Source organism: Haliaeetus albicilla, chromosome 2 (assembly GCF_947461875.1).
Source record: "Haliaeetus albicilla chromosome 2, bHalAlb1.1, whole genome shotgun sequence".
Taxonomy (NCBI): Eukaryota; Metazoa; Chordata; class Aves; order Accipitriformes; family Accipitridae; genus Haliaeetus; species Haliaeetus albicilla.
In genome coordinates this window covers 19,604,439-19,624,864 of record NC_091484.1, presented here as the reverse complement: position 1 = coordinate 19,624,864, position 20,426 = coordinate 19,604,439, and the positions used below count along the sequence as shown (strand labels likewise).

General features: G+C 43.7%; 1 long non-coding RNA gene across 1 annotated transcript; it reads left to right on the top strand.

Annotated features, from left to right (window-relative positions):
• The first annotated feature begins 20 nt into the window (after positions 1-20).
• Positions 21-2,484, top strand: LOC138690298 (uncharacterized). The gene is made up of 2 exons (XR_011329116.1): positions 21-92; positions 301-2,484. It is a non-coding gene; the product is annotated as an uncharacterized lncRNA (long non-coding RNA).
• The last annotated feature ends 17,942 nt before the right edge of the window (positions 2,485-20,426 follow it).

Here is a 20,426-nt window from a genome sequence, read left to right as displayed (position 1 = left end):
GGCCCGCCCGCGCTGCTGTGGGAGCGGCCGCCGGCGGACAGTGTGACCTGCAAGGCTGCTAGGCTGTCCCTCACAGCCTGCAAGGAAAAGAGGTTTGCATTACTACCTGCCTCAGTGACATAATTTCCGGCTTTTACTGTGATCTGGGCTAGTTTTCTTCTGATGAACTTTCTTTCCTAGTTATATTCCCTGGAAGGGTTTCTTCTTGGTTTATGCTTTGTAATGAGGAGAGGATACGACAGTAGCAGCAACGGTGATGTGTTCAGGTGGTCTTTGTGTTATTTTTGTCTCTTTGTTCAGTGATGTCAAGGAAGAGCTGAGGAGGGTACAGCAGATCTGTTCCTGTGAGCTTGCTACTGATGCAGCGTAAGTTGTGTGGATGATGAAAGTACTGGGGAGGAGATCGGGTGTGTTGGTAGAACCGGCCTTAGGTGCATCAGTCAGGACCTTCTCTCGGCCAAGCAAACAGAATAGCTACCATGCTTGGCACTAGATGCCTGTGGGGAGAAGGGTTTTTTTGATGACTTCACCACTAGGTCTGTCCTGACAGCGTTTCATGTACGTGAGAGATGAGAAAAAGGCCTTTCATAGCAAACTCGGAGTGAAACAAAAAGGAGCCTTTCATACTCTTTGATGTGAAAGTGCTTGAGAGCCAGGAGAAGCCTAGGGCTGAGTTTGCTCTTGCTTCCCTTTGGTTTTTTGCATTTGCCGTGTTGTTCCCTTGCTACCTGTAACGCTCATGTTACTAGAGGAGTGACATTTGGGTCCCCTGCGTCAGTGCCTATATGATGGAAACTTACCCAAATGTATCATTTCCACCAGCCATGCAAGAGGTCATGTAATCACATTGCCTCCAAAGTGGTTCGGGTTGTGCTAGTGAGGGCTTCCTGCCAGCAGGACTCTCACACCAGCAATTGAAACCTGGAGGTTCAGCATGTCTCAGGGCAGAAATCTTAGCCCAGGCCTAGGGTTACAGTTAGGGCTAGGACTAGGGTGAGGAGAGTGAGAAGTAGGAAACCTATAGGCACTAGATCGGTGCCTAGGCATGGTTCCTTCTAGATTCATAGCTTGCTGTTGTGCCCTTTTTTTTCTCCCTTGTGACGCCACGATCTGCACATAACTGTTCCACTCACAACCCCTTTGCCTGGAGCGTGGCTGCCAAAAGGAATCTGGAAGAGAAGGAAAATTGAGTCAATTTTCTGCTCTGCTTGAGGCTTGGCAGTTCGGCTTCATGCTGTAACACTGACGCTGTTGACCGCCACTGTTTAGCTCCTCTCATAGTGGGTAGAGAAGGGAGTGTGAAGTCATGACTCCTGGGCTCCCTTTTTTACATTGAAACAGACAGTAAGCCCTGGTACCTTGTTCTGATCACTCCTAATCACCTTAAACTTCATCCACTCCTTTTAGAGCCTAACATGGGTAGAGGTAGCTGTGTGGGGAGAAAACTGAGTGGCTGCTGAAAGTCTCTTGTTTGGGCTGCTGGGAAGTTGGACATTTGCTTGTAAGTCAGTAAGTGGGTAATCAGAAAATCTCCATTGGCTTGTCTGCAAAACAATTATATAGGGGTTGCACTCTCAGTGGAAAAAGTTATTGGATTTAAAGCAGATTTTCTCAGTAGATTCAGATGCATGGAGTCTATTTCAAGGAATCAAATGTACAAGTTCAGAAGAAAGTATCTGGGGCTGTCTAGCAAGCATAAATCCCATGGAAGTGATACTAATTATGCTCTGGCTGTGTGTTCAATGAAGAACAGAACCTGTATTTGTGCTGCAACTTACTTCCTGCTCAAATTATTGAACTATGACTGTAGCTACGGCAGCCCCTAATTAGGGATTTAAAACCATCAGGGTTTGGTCAGAAGGTGGCCAGCCCACACTGGTGATGCGCCTCTCATGCTTTTTGAACAGGAAGCACATTACTGCTAACAATATAAGAGCTTACACCTTCCAAAAATGTGCATGAGTGCTTAAGCTTCCCCCGTGACTAAGCACCCGTCTTAGTTGTGAAGGGACACCAGAGACCGCGTAGCCAAGCTCCAGACTTGGCTGGAGAGGAGCATCTGTCAGCCCCTGTGGCTTAGCTGTGCTCTCCTCCCTTTGCTTATATGAGGTAAATTCAGTTTTCAAAAGTAAGAGGGTAAGGCTTTTTAATACTGACGGCTTTTTGGAACTCCCATAGGCATACTTTGCTCCCAGCTAAGCCATTAGTTACTGTCCCCTAGCTAAGACATATTCCTGTCTGTGCACACGGTCATGCTGGCCTAGAGTCACAGTTCAAGACAGTTTTTCAGCCACTTGTCTTAGGGTGAGAGCCTCTGCAGTACTACCAAGGAATACAGCATGAGTGGGCAGAGGTGCTGAGACAAAAATAGCGGCACATTTTCATGCATGGTAATTGGAGTTAATTCTAGTTAAGCTAAACTGGCTGCAACAAATGGAGAGGGTGCATTTGTGGCTTCAGAACAATAAAACAGACAAAGAGCAACTTGTGTATGCAGTCTCCTCTTACCATTCCTCCCCTTCCTAAGTTATATACTGTTTAGTTGCTCCTCCAAATTGAAAACTAATAGAAGGGAAAACCTACCATTTCATTGTTGCATCTTTGGTCCACATTTGTTCAGATGTATACAAGAAGTAAAAAGAGACACTTAGCGGTGGCTGTTGACCCTGCTGAAGTTAATGGAAATGAAATAAGCTGCCAGATACATCGCCGTCTTTTTTCCCTGTTGCCTAAATCTGGTTCCCTTCTAAAGGAAACATCCATGGGTACATGTGCAAAGTGTTTTGCCTTTCATCGTGTCTTGAAAATGTCAGAACTCTGCTGCTTCTATGGAGCTGAGCTTAGATAAAGAAAAGCAAAAACATTATGGTACCAGTAATCTCATTTAAATCATGGATGAGGATTGGAAATATCCTGGAAACTCATTGTGCTCAGTGCTGTGTTCTATGGATCTCTAACAGTCCTGCCCTAGTACCAAGAATTTACCCCATGCTTAGAAATGAGTGGGTAGGGGTCAACATGCACATTGTTTAAAAATAGCAGGTTGTCTGTAACAGTGGGAAGAATTATCTCTGTAAACCACAAAAAGTGCTAGTGCAAGATTAACCAATGAAGGAAAAGATACTGCAAAAAACTGCTGGGACTGTTTTTTGGCAAACTTAAAATCTTTGTCGTTGTGGAGCATAGAACTGACCGAGAATGCTTAATGCAACACTTATTAGCCTACTCTCCTGTAGATAAAAGGCTTAAATTAATCAAGCTCAGGCAGATTGTTTGTGCTTTGGGGTGCTAGTGTAGAAGTCCCTTCCAACTCTTGAACCTACTAGCTGATTTCTGCCAAAGTTGACAGAGAGATGCAGTTTCTAAAAATCGAATTTCTTAAAATGGGGTGGAGGGAAGGCAAAAAAAACTCTCTAGGTGTCCTGGCTGGGCACCTGCTATGACTTCCCAGGTTTTTGCTGACAGAGAATCCCCAGAGGAGACATGTTGAGGATTTCTTGGCTGAGCGAGGACATGTGAGCAATCCAGCCTTTAGCTGGGAACGAAGCATAAGCATACAAAGTGCTGAAGCAGACAAGGACGCTGTGTCCTTGTACGCTGGGAAAAGGAAGATAAGAAGAGCCTCACAAACAACTCCTGGATGCCGAAGAATGAGATAAGCAACCACAAGATGCCTCGTGAAGAAGCTTGAGCAGCCAGTAAAGGATAAGATAGCGCCGTGTGAAACGGGATATTGTACCAATCAAAGCATTGTATAAGGCGCGTGCATAAGCGCATAGGGTATATAACTGTGCTGAAAGTTGTAGTAAATGGGCTTCACTTGATCACATTGGTCTGTGTGTGATGTCCCCTGTGGATCCTCCGCTGCATTTGGCGCCCGAACAGGGACCCTCAGATTGACTCTTTACCATCTCTGACGAGAATCTCTAGTGCAGCTGAACCAGTGAGGGAGCGGAGAAGCCGGCCGAAACGATCCCTGCTGCCCCAGCAGGATGGCTTGAGTCTCAGCTAAGCTGGGAAGACGAGGAGGCGCACGCAAGTGAATAGAAGGTTGAATCTCGCCCTGATCAGGTGAGCGGTCGGAGAAGGAGATGGGGTTGGACAAAGAGCAAGAAGCGGTCCTGAAACTCCTTCAATATATTCTCTCTAAGAGAGGACTGAAATGCGGTAACTCCGTGATAAAGGGGTTGCTTTTATGGGCTTGGGAGAGACAACTTATTCCGAGTAATTAGTGTGGGTACAGCTTTCGAGCTTACTACCTGGGAAGCTATCGGAACCTCCCTATGGGATGAAATTAGTGATGGGTCTAAAGAAGTTAAAGGTCTTGCAACTTTATGGAAATTGATTAAGACAACTCTGCAAGAAATGAAAGCAGATCGTAAAGCTGCTGCGTCTGCTTTTGCTTACGGTCAGAAGAACCAAAAGTGAGGGGGAGATATTCATCCTCCCGAAAGGGTGAGCCGAGAAGGCAAGAGAACGAAGATTTTGGCTGTATGCCAGCCCCGTTCCTCCCCCCCCCCCCTTCTTTCCCCCCGCCCGCCCCGTACCCCCCCTCCCCTCCGCCCGCCCGGCGCGGCGGCGCGGCGTGTGTCAGCCGGACATGGAGCGGCCGCCGCCAGCCGCCGCTGCCGCCGGCCCCCGGGCAGCACCGTCCGCGCCCCCGCCCCCGCCCTTTAATCTATCCAGCCTTTCGAAACCGGAGGCGGTGGAACCGTCCGCGCCCCCGCCACCGTCCTTTAACCCATCCTGCCTCTCGAAGCCGAAGCCATCTGCGCCCGCGATAGACGCGGAGCCGCCTGCAGTAGCTGCTGCAGACGAGAGGGAGAGGCATTGGAGGGGAGTAATAAAAAATGCCCTTGTGGAAGGGACTATGCTCCAAGCATTCCCAGTTGTTATACAAAATAATGGACAAAAAGATGGAAGCCGTTTGACTGGAAAGTCCTTGAGAAATTAAAGACTGCTGTGAGTCAGCACGGAATCCGCTTATTGATAAAGCCAGTAAGAAACCCTCGGTCAAGTTTTTTAATTGTGGTAAACTTGGACACATTAGGAGCCAATGTAGAGTTTCTGCTAACAAAAAGTGCTGCAACAATTGTAAGGAAGATAGCCATACCGCCCAAGAATGCAGGAAGAAGGGAAACTTTACACCGAGCGTGAAGGCCCCTCACACGATGACACAAATGCAAGGGGTTTAGGCTGCCAGCCCTCAGGCAGCCTCGCAGCTGCCAGATCCACCACTGCAGGAAGCTCCGGAGTGGACATGGAAACCGCAGTAGACATTACTTTGGTGGATGCAGGAGTCCACTTGGTGGATAGCAACATAAAGGGACCACTGGGGTTTGGGCTTAGTGCATTTTTAATGGGGCGCTCTTCAACAACTCTAAAAGGAATTCTGGTAGTCCCAGGGCTTATTGATGCAGATTTTTGTGGGACTGTGAAAATTATGATTCATGTTTTAATCCCTCCTGTTTCTATTCCTAAAGGTACCAGAATAGCACAATTAGTTCCATTCAGGTCGTGTGTTCCGAACCCAGGTGAAGTACAACATGGAGATGGTGGATTCAGCTCCACAGGGGAACCGCAGGTATATTTTGCCATGGACATAACAAGAGGTAAACCAGAAAAGGTAGTGCAATTGGAAGGGCCTGACAGAGTTATCGTCAAGAAACCAATGACAATCGATACAGGAGCTGATGTTACGATTATTTCACAATATATTTGGCCTCCATCATGGCCATTGATCATCCAAATTTTGGTATTGCAGGGATAGGGGGCACACAAGCCACCTTAGTAAGTCAGCTGCCGATTACATTTGTGTTCCCTGATGGTGAGCACGTTACAACACGTCTGTATGTCATGACTACCCCAACTGAATTGTTTGGCCTCATAGACCGTGATTTATTGAGCCAAACGAAAGCAATGTTAGTGACCCATCCTTTTTAGGAGCGGTCACTGAGGGGCAGCCAACCCTAAAAATTAACTGGAAAACAGATGAGCCTGTTTGGATTGATCAGTGGCCACTAAATTCTGAAAGACTGCTAAAAATACAAGAGTTAGTTGAGGAGCAATTGAGACCGGGACATGTTGTTCCTTCTACTAGTCCATGGAATACACCAATATTTACCATTCCCAAGAAAACTGGGAAATGGAGACTGTTACATGATCTCAGAGCTGTGAATGCTGTGACGCACAGTATGGGAGCCCTGCAGCCAGGTTTGCCGTCTCCAGTTATGCTTCCAGAAGAATGGGATTTGTTAATTATAGATCTAAAGGATTGTTTTTTCACCATTCCCTTGCACCCAGATGACGCTGAACAGTTCGCCTTTTCGGTACCATCAATTAATGAGGCAGAGCCCTATAAGAGATACCATTGGGTCGTGTTACCGCAATGAATGCGCAATTCCCCCACGATCTGTCAGGTATATGTGGCCTGGGCATTAGAGCCTGTAAGAAAGCAGTTTCCTCAGTTGATTATTTATCATTATATGGATGACATTTTGATAGTGGGAAGGAACTTGCCACATGATGAAATTTTAAATCAATTACAGGACACCTTAAGCCATCGCGGATTAATAATCGCTCCTGAAAAGGTGCAAAAGGCAGCACCTTGTAAGTATTTGGGGTGGCACATAGATGCTAGCAATGTTAAACCTCAGAAGGTTCAAATAACATCAGAAATTTCAATGGTGCATGACGTCCAGAAGCTTATGGGAGATATCCAGTGGGTGCGGAATCTTTGCGGTATCACTAATGACGATATGGCCCCTTTGGTAGAACTCCTGGGTACGAGCGCACGCGCAGACGAGAAACAGGAAATGACAGGAGAACAGAAAAGAGCCTTCGAATATATATCAAAGAAAATTGCATTTAGCTTTGCATCCAGATGCAATGAGGATTTACCGATAATATTGATGATCGTTAATACAGGGGACTCTCAGAGACAACACCCTTATGCGGTAATTTGTCAGTGGGACACAAAGCGCTCAGATCCTTTGAGAATTTTGGAATGAGTCTTCTTAGCCATGCGACCGGACAAATCTATTGTAACCCAATTGGAATTATTTGCACAACTGATCATTAGGGGAAGAACGATGATTGTAGAGATTGCAGGGACGGAACCAGAAATGTTGCTAATACCTGTGGTAAAATGGTATTTGGAATGGGGAATTCGGCATTCTGTAGCGTTACAAGTGTCATTAGCGGGGTTTGGAGGTACGATAAGTAATCAAGATCCAAAGCATAAGTTGTGGTCACTATTGGAACAGCAAACCTTTGAGCAAAAACCATGGAGGTCGGAAACACCTGTACACGGGGTAACAGTGTTTACTGATGCTGGGAAAAAGACAGGTACGGCCGCCTGTACGTGGAAAGATGCTAACGATCAGTGGTGTGACCATGTTGAAAAGGGAGAGCCTGGGGATTCTTTACAGATGTTAGAATTAAAAGCGGTGATTTGAGCACTGCAGCATTGGGCTAAGGAGCTGCTGAATATCATATCCGATTCTCTTTATGTGGTCGGGGTGGTACAAAGGATGGAAAGAGCAATGGTAAAGGAGGTCACAAACAAAAGATTGGGAATGTTGTTTTTGTCATTACTATGCTGCTTGAACTCTCGGAGTGTAGGGTATTTTATAACGCATATAAGAAGTCATCAAAAAACTACCAGGTTTGTCAGAGGGAAATGAAAGAGCTGACCAATTGGTTGCAGCGGCATGGGAGCCTCCTCCAGGGAATTGTTTTCAACAAGCACGGCAATCACATGTGTTCTTGCACCAACCCGCTAGGATGTTAGCAAAGCAATTTGACTTACCACTCACTGATGCCCAAGGCATCGTTAGAGCATGCCCCAATTGTCAAAAGGAGGTACTGGGCCTGGGCTGTGGGGTTAACCCACGAGGTCTTTTGCCATTGCAGTTGTGGCAAATGGATATCACCCATGTCATGTGGTTTGGTGCAAAGCGTTATGTGCGTGTGTGTATTGATACCTATTCTGCTGCCATGTGGGCCACGGCACAAACTGGAGAGAAGGCCTTACATGTTGAACATCTTCATGCTTCTTTTGCAGTGCTGGGTGTGCCTAAAGAAATTAAGACGGACAATGGCCTGGCTTATGGTTCTACACAATTTGCTCGATTTTGTAATTTGTGGGGAATTCGCCATGGTACGGGTATTCCACATCTTCCCACAGGACAGGCTATTGTTGAACGGGCCAACCAGACCCTAAAGAGCATGCTGCAAAGACAAAAGGGGGGAACCCAGGGCTTACTTCCAGAGGAGCGATTGGCCAAAGCCTTATTTGTGCTAAATTATCTTAGATTGACAGGTGATCACAAAGACCCACCAATGGTAGTGCATCATGCTCTTTTACAGGTGGAAAGGACACAACAAAGTACAGGAATCATGGTAATGTATAAGGACCCAGAGTCCGGGCAATGGTGTGGACCCACAGAAGTAACACTTACTGGGAGAGGGTATATGTGTTTGCTTACAGATCGAGGCATTCGTTGGATCCCAGCCAAGTGGGTCAAGCCATGGCTTCACACTGATGCTGGGTCCGGAATCGTCCCAACGGCAACTGGCACAGTACCGGCGGGTGCTGGAGCCACTGATCCAACAGATTCCGACTAACAGAGTATTACACTTTAGAGGACTAGTGGACATTGAGTCCTTAAGAGAGGTTTTCGGCTAAGGCATTATGAGGAAGTATATGATTTATCGCTTGTACAAGACTTAGGACAGCGTGCTTTATTGTATATAGAACTTGCATTAGGTAAGAAGTGTGTTAAGCATAATTTGATTAAACATAGTGTGATTACGGGAAGACAGTGTGGGGTAGACGTAAAAATTAACTAAAGCCAAAATTAGGGGTAAGTTCATGATTTTAGTTAAGAATCTAGAAACAGGGCAATGGGAAGGTCCATTTCCATTAATAACCTGGGAACGAGGTTATGATTGTGTTTCCACAGATACAGGCCCACAACAGTCTCCTGCTCGATTTGTACGACCATCATCATCTGGAACATCCTAGATGGTGCGGCAATATGAATACCACCTCAGCCAAAAATTAACGTATAGGTCACCTTGGCTAACATAACAGGTCAAGATTCTCTGTGCATCGCAACCGCATCACAAAGCCCATGAACCAATAGACAGGATGGCTAAATGAGCTGATCTTTGCAGCTGCAGCTTCAGCCTCAGAGGGAGCCGAGCCCCGGCGTTAAGCCCGGCGCAGGTGTGGCGGCCGGGCGGCAGCGCTCCCCCTCCGCACTGCCCCTCCCTCCGCGCTGCCCTCGCTGGGCGAGGAGACGCTTCCCAGCTCCCCGGGGCTCCGGTGCTCCCGTCTAGCGATGACGTCTCTGAAATGTTAAGTATTTCCAAGCAAGCAGATCTGCTGGAATCATGTTTTGTATGATGATTAGAATTTGGGAAGGACTAACAGACTAGCTAGCACATTTAGGAAGTCTGTTTCTATACGCAGATTTATGGAAAGGGGAGGCCTTCCGAAAGCAATTGTAACTCACTATTTCCAGGGCTTTGGCTTCCCATACCCCACTTGTTCTTGTCTCAGCAGGAAATAATTTCACCAAGAGATAGAGGGGACTGCTCAAGCATCTACTGACAAAAGGCTGAGTATTATGTTGTAAATGCACGTGCTTATTAAACTCGCCTTTGCTGGAATTTTAGAGGCAAAAGATATCACAGAACTGGGGTTCAACATAAAATTTCCAAGCAAAGAACAGCAAGCAGGTCCTGGCTGCTGTGAAATCTGGGTCAAATTAAAAGTGGTTCCCCCCTTGCAAGGGAGATGATGATATGAGTGTGAGCTCTTTGAGAACGGGCACAGTTTGGAGAAAGCCTACTGAGATAGCCCAGTTGTTAAGCAGAGTCAGCTTGCTGTCCCGATCCAATGTCGGGGAAGGTTTCGATATGATCCCAAGAGCGAGATTAAGACACAAATGAGGTCAAATGCTGTATAGTCAAAAGAGCTTTTATTATCAAAAGTATCAAACGTGGAAAATGGTGGCGATAGGATAGAATGGAAGAAAATGTAGAAATTAAGCAAGCAGTCAGGATAGGATTGCTAGGATAGTCACCACCACGGATCCAGCAGCGTCCCGTTGGTCCTCAGGCAAGCAGTCGGTGGTGGGAGTTGCAAGGATGGCCACCACCACGGATCCAGCGGCGTCCTGTTGGTCCTCAATCTTCAGTTCTTTGGTGGTGAAAAAGGCCACCACAGCTTGTCTCTGCGGGTTTTTATAGGGCATATTTCGATGATGTCATGTGCTGCAGGTTTTGTCTATCACACGACCTTTGCGTGATCTACACCAGATCAGCTCCAGCCCGTTTCCTCCCCTGGATGCCTCAATGGCCTGGTAATCGTCCTTATGGACAGAGGAGTGTCCTGCTTAAACAGGCCATCTTAGAGACAAAGGGCTTAAGATAAGCAGTTCACAATTCCTTGAGATGACAGCCCAGTCCCTCACACCTAACAATCTTTGAGGCAAATGGTTCAAGATAACAATTCACTCTCTTACACTTGCCTGGCAGCCAGGAATGTCAACATCTGGGGAGGTGATGCAGGGCTGGGAAGATCTGGTTGGCCAGTGGTGTTAATTATCGGAATGTCAGGGAAGAGGGCAGTGAAATAGTTACGGCCAGTCCCATAACTGAGTATGACAATTGCCCTCCAGACCCATGTGTGGGAGCAACCACTATGATACTGGGTTTGTCCCATGAGAAAGGAGCGATAACAGAATTGCTGCTCTTCATTATCTCCTCATGTGGACATACAGTATTAAAAACAGTTGCATCTTGTTCTTTCAATGATAACTTCCCGGCAGAGACAGAAGCAGTAATGTTTATACTGTGATATCAAATGGTGCCCTTTTCTCCTCCACTCTTACCCTTCCTCACTGAAACACTAAGATATCAGGGAAATCCACTCCTAGAGTCTTCCGTCTCACTGGAGTTGGCGATTATGTTTAGCTCTAAATCCCAGTCTGAATACAACATCTAATATTGTCAAAGATTTTGATTATTCAGATTAGAAAGGAAAATGCTTGATTCAGGCCCATCTTTAGGGAATGATCTACTATCAGGTGCCTGGGATAGTTAGACATATCAGATGCATAATTATGTACATCAGTACAATATTAATTTGTTAGTCATTCTTGCTTTATGGCAAAATACAAGGCAGTTTCTGATTTTGATAAGCATCGCCATTATCTGCTCTCAGTAAACAGATTGTTGTCTTTTTTTTTTAGTAGAAATTTGCACACATCTTCACCTTCAACACAGTCTAGTTACCCAGCCTGCTTTAATGTATGCTGCAACTAATAAATGAGCAGCTGCCATGGCTACTGTAGCCATGCAAATACAAAGAAAAGCTCTTCAGCTTTTAAGGAGTGGCTGGAGGCAGGTAATTAGTCACGGTTTCACTCCTTGCACACAAAACACATGGAAAGAAACTCGCCGGGCTTCCCTGTGGGTTTTGCTTTTATGAGCATGTACTTCAAGGGTTGCAACAATTGCTGTCATGTCTGGGTACAGCAAGAGCATAAGAAAAAGCAAGGCTGAGTGCTACAATGCTCAGCAGAATCCTCTCTAGCAAATCCAGTTACAATTAAGCTGGCAATAAAAAAGGGGTCTTAAAAATAATAGCAGATTCACCTTTGGAGAACTTCCTTCTCCTGCTTCCTTTCCCCCCATTTTCAGGCTTTTCTCCTTTGCTCAATAGAGCTCCACTGCTTCAAGAAAAGCACCTCTAATGCATCCAGGAGTGCGAGGGTGTTCACCAAAAGATTTTGCAACTTTTCTGAGCTCTTGGCTTTTTTCATATCGATGCATTGTAATTTATTGCATCTTAATATGCCAGTCCTATATTTTTAAAGAATCCCTGATATTATGGAGCTATTAAAAAAAAATCACTTTTTTAACATGCGGGGTAAATCACATTCTCCTATGTAGCAGATTATTATTTGTCTGTCAGCTCGCAGTAGGAGGACTAATTTCTGCCCACCAACTTCACTAGGAAGTTCTCAGTTGCCTATAATGAGGGTAAAATTGGTTCCAAGAGTGTTAAATTATATCTTCTCCAGCATAGAAGAGCATACCCAGGCTTTCAGCCATATCACTCTATTTGCAAACACCATTGAAATTCTTTTTTGTCTCACTCAGCCATGACAACATGATAGTCTCTTAGAGCTGTGGATTGGATTTCAGGACAGAAATTGCTGCTACCAGCTAGTTTGAATTCTTGTAGAGAGAGGCAAAAATTCAGCCAGAAACTTGGTGCAAACCTGTACGTCCTGGTTGAGCTGTAGGCCAAGAATTGCAGCCTTTTCATCTCAATAAGAGAAAACACCTTGAAAGCTACTGGTGTTGGTTTGTTGGAGGATATTTTCTCTCTGTCTTGATTCAGAGAAATTGACTCAATAGTTTGATTAACTATTAAGTAGGTATTCTTTATTGGCAGCGCTGGATGCACGGGGGATCGCTCCATCTATCGTGCACACCGTCGGGTCTAATTGTGCAGGTTAAATACATGTTCTACATACATATTCACTAGATTTCCGAGAAATGTTATACATATTCATTAGTTTTCTGGGAAACTATTAGCATATGCAAATGTCCTTTACGCAGGCGCATTGAAGGTCTCTGGTGGTCTTCAGGAGTCCTCCGGTGGTCTTCCATAGTCTTCCTCACTTGTCCGCTATTTGACCCTTCTCAGGTGATTCTGCGCAGTATGGTCTTTTACATGTTTTAATACATCAGTGCTCATCAGTGCTCTTATTATCTAAGTTCTCCTTAGTGGTGTAAAAACCATATGGTTAGTTTAAGCTAAATTATCTACAAGGACGAGAACAAAGGCAGGAGTTCTTATCTTTTCTGGTCCTATCTATTCAAGCAAGGCCTCTACTTGAGCCTTCTCAACAAGATCGTAAATTTATCAAACATTTAATTAAGTTTTGTGATTGTTCATGGTTCCTTCTTGCTCATCACTCCCAAGTACCAGTCTCTGACAGGCTTCATCCTTGACGAGCACCAGTCTTTGGTATGTAAAGTTACAGAGAGACAATCATTAAGCAATTAGCAGTTCATTCTTTATATCAGTCTCTCTCTCTCATGTCCTATTCAGAGCTTACTGTTCCTTATTTTACCTGTCTCTGAAATTCAAACCATTAGTGGTTGCTTTTTAAAGGACAACAATAATTTTAAGTTGCTATAAAATTAATCTGAAGCTGAAGTTGCATTTTGATTCATACTTTTACTTTTCATGTAGTATATTTTAGTGTTTGGGGCTTTGGGCCAAGGATCAGTATAAATCAGAATAAATGCTTGGCTGACTGTCCTGGTTTCGGCTGGGATAGAGTTAATTGTCTTCCTAGTAGCTGGTACAGTGCTATGTTTTGAGTTCAGTATGCGAAGACTGTTGACAACGCTGATGTTTTCAGTTGTTGCTAAGTAGTGTTTAGACTGAAGTCATTTTTCAGCTTCTCATGCCCAGCTGGAGGGCCACAAGAAGTTGGCACAGGACAGAGCCAGGGCAGCTGACCCAAAGTGGCCAACAGGGTATTCCATACCATGTGACGCCACATCTAGTGTACAAACTGGGGGGAGTGGGGGCAGGGGATCGCTGCTCAGGGATTAACTGGGTGTCGATCGGCAGGTGGTGAGCAATTGCACTGCACATCATTTGTACATTCCAATCCTTTTATTATTACTGTTGTCATTTTATTACTGTTATCATTATCATTATTAGTTTCTTCTTTTCTGTTCTATTAAACGGTTCTTATCTCAACCCATGAGTTTTACTTCTTTTCCTGATTCTCTCCCCCATCCCACTGGGTAGGGGAGGAGTGAGTGAGCGGCTGCGTGGTGCTTAGTTGCTGGCTGGGGGGTTAAACCACAACACTGATTTACTTGGGTATCTTCCTTCAGCAATCTGTTTCTAGCTCATGGTTTGGCCTTCTTTGCGGCTGGGATACCTGTTTCTTTTCCTGCCAGCTTTTTGTATGTGCGTTCTTTTTTTTTTCTTTTACATCTTCTGTCTGAAACAAAAAAAATATCTTGGTTCAGCAGTCTTAACATCTCACTTTGTGATTCTTTCCAGTCAAGAGTTTTCAAGCTTCTTTGAATTCTGCCCCGCAAACCACCTCTTTTAAAAAAATACTGCTTATTACCTAACTTATGTAGTTCTTCATAATTCATTTTTCTGAGACAACAAATAAGAGTATGGTGATAACTGCTGGCATTGACTCACATTGCTGTTTGTGCCCAGCCTGCCTATCTGTTGACTTCAGTAAGGCTGCTAATGTAAGGTTTGCAAGCCTCTGCAAGAAAGTATGCACGGCTCCTTCTTATAGAAGCCCTTTTAAAATCCATGGCTTACAGTTCATCTCCGTTCTCTCCCCACACCCATTCTGATTCTCCAGCTGTGTCTTCTGCAGCCTCACTCCTAAGGCATGTTTGAGCCTTGCATAATGCCTAACTGGAGAGGAGGGAAATAGTGATGACAGCCAGCTCCCTCAGCTGGCTGGGGAACTGAGTTGTCAACTTAATAGGAGGAATCAGCTTTTGTCCTTTGTCTCTACCATCATCTTCTACATCAGCATCGACTGGTCTCCACCATTGCCTTCTACACCAGCATCGATTGTGGGAGTGAGCTCAGTAACTGGTGAGAAACTGCAGCTGACTTGGTGTGACTGGATACCTCCACAGAGGTTCAATTCTAGGTGTCCTTGGGGCTTCTGCAACCTTTAAAAAGGCTGAGTGGGATGTTTTGTTGTCCTTCTGTTGCTTTCAACTGATTTATGCCTCTTTTAAACTTGGGGACAGTATTCGGGTAGCAAGTGAAGTGAAATAATCCTCTTAGCATCTTTGGAAAATAATAGTTTGAAAAGCAGCAGGAAGCAACCTAGAGGGAAAATATTTCCCATGGGACTTGCACATTTTGGAGTGATTGTGTTTGCAGCCCTGGATCATTTAGAGAATCTCTCATTACGCATGCTGCAGACCATCAGAAAAAAAAAAAGCAACATGAGAAGCTAAACAACTGGGTTTTCTACTGTAGTAGCATCCACTGGCCAACCATTTCAGTCACATTGAAAAACAGCATATTGCAACTCAACCTGGTCAAAATCTGAGTAGTGGAAGAATAGTGAGGGTGAGCTGGGGGATAGGCATCGCATCTACATGGCTCAGTGCTGGCAAACTCCCTCCAGCTATGAGACTGGAAAGAGACTTCAAGTTCCTCTTGGGCCATTCTTTTGCTGCAAAGCCAGCTGATGCCAAAAATACAGTAGGAAGGACCGCTTGGGGAGTTATGGCAGATAATTAAGAAATGTGCCTTTGTAAGGAAATGCCTCTTATTTGCACTACAGAGCCAGGCACAATCCTTGTCCTTGTGCTCTTTGAATAAAAGGACAGCTTCTGCCTCATGCAAGAGCAGGGTTGACCATCTCAAAATGTTTCCAGAGGAGCAAAGCACAGGCAGGGCCCACTCTCCCCCATGTGCTGCAGCTCAGCTGGCACAGCAGCACTGTACGAGGAAAACGTATTTTCTTCCTTCAGTAAAAAGGCCATTGCATTAGAAGCAGGAGGATGAATTCTGCTATGCTTCCATTTTAAACTAATTGTGTATTGGGGTGTACACAAGATAATTTTAATGCAAGATTTTTCATTCCCAGACTGCAAAAGATTCCATTTTCCAGCTGCTGGAAAACATCATGAGCTGATCCTGTAATGAACTCTCTCATGTAAGAATTGCCTCATTACCATTAAGTGTTGCCAGCTCGTAGATTTGTGTTCTGCTTCATAAGTTCCAAAAAGCAGCTCAATGTATTTAGGAGCTATTTCCCTGTTTTAAAAGGAACCAGAGTCTATTCCAGGACCCAAGCCAGATCCCTGACTGTTTAAATGAAAACAGATTGCCATGAGCTTATTTCAAAAGATGAAGAAAAAGTTTTTGCAAAGCAATTTCTTTTTTTTTTCCTTTTTTTTTAAGGAACAAGAACTTTTGCTTTTTGTGTTTTTGAAGAACAGTGAATAAGCCCAGTAAAATTACGCTATTGTATGTGCCCACTACTCAAGTATTAACATTATAATCAATTTTTTTCCCTTGGCAGAAGGCAATAAAGGGCCAGAATTCATTCTCCCTAATTCTACATACCATCTCCATAGGGTTCAATTCACTCCAAATCAAGGTTGAGCTGCTTTGGAGGGACTAATGATGAGGTCTGGAGGATTTCTCCTTTCAGTTGTTAATTTGAATATAATCCAGGTCATTGTTGACCACTTTAGGTCAGCTCTGTGTTGCCTGACTTCTGTAAAACAATGAAAATCTATTCTAAGTCGTGATGGGTGGTTACTGCAACTTTTCACTTTTATTGGCAGCCTGAAGTACTGAATAGGAAAAGGGTGCAATTTTCTTTTCTTACCTAGAAAGGTATAGGCAGAGCAGCACAACAGATTTTTACTGTTATTCATGTTGCATATGCCCATAAGAAATAGAATGGAATTTGCTACTGGCTGCAAAAGTACTTCACAAAAATAAATTGGCCAAGGAGAACATCAGTTCTGAACTGTGTACCTTCCAAATATCTGGGAAATCTGCCTGGGCAACACCGTGTGTTGGATCTTAGTGGGCAGTGTTAAATGCATGTTGGATTTAACTTATAAATCTTTCCCAAAGGAGCTGGAGAATGGAGAAAAACTGTAATGCATTTGGGCATTTGTCATTTTCCATTAAAAACTGGCTACTTCCAGCATGCCAGCCAGGCAGATTTAAACAGATTAAAGGATCAACTAAACAATGATTGTATATGTACATAAATTAAGACATGAGAGCTTCCAGTAATTTATTTTATCAATTAAAATGCTGCTGTGATTTTGACTTTGAGAAGGGAAGTGCCTTAGAAGTATTGGAAGACAGTATCCCATGGCAAGAGTTCAAAGATGCAAGAGGATATGTATTCAGTCTGTTCAAGGGGGACCATGCAGCTGTGTCCTAATAAAAAGAAATAATTGACTTTATTTGAACTCCTAGGGTTGTTTCCTTCATAATCTATGCAAGAGAGCTTTTTTTAATGCTGTGACTTCTTTTTTTTCATAATGTCTTTTCAAAACAAGGCCTAGTGTCAAGAACCCCTTCTTTTCCCTCCTGCACTGCTCCTGGAGAACTACAAAGAGTCGGGACAGCAGATCAGCCTGGAAGGCCATGGACTACAGGCTTCCCATGTGTATTGTGCAGAGGTATACAGAGAGGGAGAGCGCCAGGTCTGACATGACAGTGCTGGGAGAAGCTTTAGTCTAGTTAACACTTGCACCAGCAAACTGTTGGACTCTTTACAGGGACTTCTTTTATTATCTGAACCCCAAATGCAATTTTACTTGTCATGTCCTGACTAGAAGTAGTGTACATACAGCACACTGAAATTCCAAGTGTGGGTACATCAAAAATTTAACCATCAGTCCCTATTCAGACATCTCTTGGTGTGACTCTCAGTTGAAAAAAAATGGGTTTTCTTTCACTTTTTCCTCAGAAAACCTGTTAACAATTATCATTTCTTATTGCAAGAAGGGCTGAAAAATTTGGCTTCTGAACATCATCACCTTATGGCATGTTGTACCTGAGCAAAAACTTACCCACACACTTTACAAAAGCATAGTTCATGGGAGGAACAGTTGTAGCACTTTGAAGTGCTATTTATGCTGTCAGTTCGCTTTCTATAAATGTTTTTAAATCAGGGATTCAAATTAAGCACTCACATTAACCACTCTCAAACTAATCAGTGAATTGATTCCAAAATCTGCCAGCCAGTCAGTGTTGATACAAGATTTGCTGCAAGTATACTCCCAAATTTTGTTTGCACCGTATTTTATTGCAAATATAAAAAGGCAAATGCAGTTGTCAATTATGAATGAAATCAAACCAGGATAAATTGAAGAAAACTGGTGTATATACCCTCAGCAACCTGTCAGTATGGACAAAACTACCCATGAATTGACATCTAGTACTTATTTGCTAGATCTTCTTGTAAATAATAACTCACCTTTTCTTTCTGCAAACAACGTGAACTGTGTTCATCATTTGAGATTCTTTACATTATTAACAGCTTGGCAGGAAGTTCAGAAACTCAGCTGAAGAAAATATTCAGGAGATCCTATATAGTTTATATTAAGATTCCATGCTGATCTTTTGTACATATACCTTCCTATTTTACTAGAAAATGTCCATAATTTTGTATTAGACAGGAAGGCCATGCTTTTCTATTTCTTTGGGGCATTTCCATACTGTAAGTATTCTGAAATATGATTTGAGTAACAAGACCCATAGAATCACAAAATGGTTTGGGTTGGAATGGACCTTTAAAGATCATCTAGTCCAACCCTCTGCCATGGGCAAGATCATCTTTCACCAGGATCAGGTTGCTCAAAGCCCTGTCCAACCTGGCCTTGAACACTTCCAATGATGGGGCATCCACAACTTCTCTGGGCAACCTGTTCCAGTGTCTCACCACCCTCATCATAAAAAATGTTTACCTTATATCCAGTCTAAATCTTCCCTTTTTCAGTTTAAAACCATTGCCCCTTGTCCTATCACTACAGGAGTGCTGGAATCTTTTTTACTCAAGTAATGCATACATTTTGCTGTGTACTTTAGAAAGTAAGAAATTTCCATCAGTACTGTTACACTTTTACAGCTTCTGGAGCTGATGTGCCAAAGTGTAAATTTCTTCTCAGGAGTGGTCTGGCTCAACATGAGTCCTAAAAGGAGCCATGACAAAACAAGGGTGTTTTGAAAAGCTCAGGTGTGAAGAGCATACAGCCAACTCCTAAGCAACTGGAGCGCTTGAGTACAAAATAATCTTATTACTCCTCTGAAGACAGTAATGCACAGAAATCTGTCTTTCTAGCTAAAGCTGGTTACTTTCTAGCCTCGACATGCTTCAAAAAATTATTTCTACTATGTAACCAACAATAACAGGACATTATCTGATGAAGGCAGCGGTACCTTAAGAGCCTCACAGAGTGATGCAGAGCTGGGCCTGCATGTTTACTCCAAAAAATTCCAAAAGATAGGATGTCCATGTATAGGAAGGACATTCCATATCCTCACTGGAGGAGTTTAGTGGCCAAAAAGAGGAAAACAAAAAATGTACAATGAAAGAAGAAAAGAACTCTGAGGTTCAAGAAGCACAAAACGAAGTCTTGATGATATACCCCGTGGACACATATTTAGCTAATGGTCACAAGAGCATTCCAGATGCCTTTAGAAGGCCTTGAACAGAATAAACAAGAAGACAAAAAAAGAAAGATGCCAATTAGAAGAACACAGGTGCGCATTCCACGATAAAGGGAACTTGGCACAAAGAACCTCAATTCAGCAGTTTATCTTGACCAATTAGACCGAGACAAGTTTCACATGTTTTGGTTGATATAACCAATTATGTCCTATGTTTATGCGCATGTACAGAGTTAGTATAACCAATTATATTTTATGTTTATGCGTGTGTACAGTGTTGATATAACCAATCATATTTTATGCTTGTGCACGTGTACTGTGACTTTGCAGAATATGTGACTATAAGTATGTGTGTGTTTTAGCAATAAAGGGTCATCTGTTGTCTGCTTTCAAGATTACAGGCGTCCGTCTACTTCAATCTCCTCAATACCCCTTTCTCCCAGTCCTTTTCATTATCTGAAATATACCTTCACAAATTAGAAACTTTGCTAGTAATTATTTTCTTCTGCATAAAAACCCTATTAATGGGTTCTATTTTGTTATTTGTTCTCCTAGGCTGGCCAAGAGTATGCAGAGCAGAGTGCAGCACAGCCCCCTGCTTTGAGAACAGAGAAGTGGGGAATACAGAGGCAGGGAGAAGACTTGGCAGGAAAGGGTTTGTGTTCAGGCACAGACCTCATGCCTTTTTCTTGGAGCTGTAGTGAGCATGGGGAGGCAGGCCTGGAAGTGGGGGACAATGACACAGTGTCCTGGTTTCGGCTGGGATAGAGTTAGTTTTCTTTCTAGTAGCTGATATAGGGTTTTATTGCACTATGTCCACTTCACTTTGGCCATAGCAGTAGAAACCCTCTCGCTTCACACTTTCAGTACAAGAGCCAGGGTCCTGAGCACCCCGGGGCAGGTGTAGGTGTTTCAAGAAAGATGAGGACCATCCTGTTCTTGCATACCCTAAAAATCTTCACAGGAACAGCCAGGTTTGGCTTTAGGTCTTGAAATTACATGTGGGCTGCTGAAAATAAAGCTACTCATTAACTGTTCATTAATTCCTTTCTAGAAGTAATTTATTATTCTCACCACCACCACCTTCTTTTTTTGTCTAGTAGACATCTATTCCTCTGTTTTTGTGGCATGAAGATAACCTGCAGGGATAAATGGAAATTGGGTTTGTGCCCTTATTTCT